Here is a 1,384-nt window from a genome sequence, read left to right on the forward strand (position 1 = left end):
CTGCAGGGGAGCGAAAGGAGCGGGGCCAGTGGCTGGGGGGTGGGGGCGGGCAAGCTCCTGCTGAGCTCCGCTTGTGCCCCGCATCTGCCCCTCCCGCCGGCCCGCAGGCCCCGCTCGGGCAGCCGTCCCTGCCGCCTGCAGGCGACATCCTCACCCCGCCCGGCCCCTCCACTTGCTGGGGCGGGACTCCTTCCGGGGCTGGCCCCTTCCTTCCCTGCCATCGGGGCTTCAAAGGCCGAGCCCGAGGCAGCCAGGCAGTGCCCACCTCCTGAACAGCGGCGGCTCTCTGCCCTCCCCTCTGCCCAGCACCCCGCAGCCCTCTCGGGCCGTGGCATAGAAACCATGTGGGGCAAGCCCGGAGCCCGAGTGCGTATCACAGTGGTTCTCAACCTTGTTTGGACCAGGACCCATTTGGAAACATTGATGGGCACTAGTCCCCAGCCAGTGCCCCCCAGTGGGGGGCTGTGTGTGGAGCATGAGGGGGAAACTCTGCCAGCCTGCAAGGGTAAAGTCACAGCTTCCCCTGTTTTTCTCCTTTAAAGGAGAATCTATTTTTCAAGTTTGTTCCTGACCCTTTCATATATTCTTGCCACCCACTTTTGACCCACGGGTTGAGCATTGCTGTTCTGGCACATCCCTTGATCCTGGCCTTCTGCTATCAGGTTAAATCCAGGCTCTTGCTCCTTGCAAATGCTTCAGTGGCTGCATCTACATGAGACACTGACTGCAAGTACTAGATGACTGTGCAGGAACTGGTGTGATTGCACAGTCATGCCAAGAAACAGCTTTTTTGTGATGCTGACTGCACAGTGGCTTGTGACTGCTGCACAATAGCGTTGTGTCATGCTTCCTGCCATGCAACGCTACTGCGAAGTATTCACGGGCTACTACGCAGTCAGTGTCTTGTGTATAGGCAGCCACTGTTTCCCTAACACAGAAGTCAGTAATATTTTTTGGCAAAGTGCTGAAAACACCTGCAACCTTGGCTTTTAAGGTGCTGCATGCCAGATATGGATGGTGGGAGAGCTGCGAGGGGCCTGATCCATGTTGTGGCAGTGCAGCCCTGTCCTCTTCCCCACCATCCACCCCAAGGTGCAGGTACACACTCTAGCACCCGGGTCAAGGATTGCCTACCCTCGCATCCCTTTGCTGCTCTTTCTCACTCAATGGATTGAACTGATATGAGAAAACATTTGCTAAGCAGACAGGTAGGACTGAATTGGCCCTGAGAAGGCAGAGACTGTAGGCAATGCCTCCCTGTGGGCTTCCTACAGGAGAACCCACCAATGAGGCTCTAGGCTGTCTTTCTCTTTGCTCATAAATTTATGGCTATCACAGAGACCCAGGAAATAGTCAGCTCTCAAGAACCAGTGATCCTGTGTCT

This window comes from Gavialis gangeticus, unplaced genomic scaffold, assembly GCF_001723915.1.
Source record: "Gavialis gangeticus isolate Ggan-Ray unplaced genomic scaffold, GavGan_comp1, whole genome shotgun sequence".
NCBI lineage: Eukaryota > Metazoa > Chordata > Crocodylia > Gavialidae > Gavialis > Gavialis gangeticus.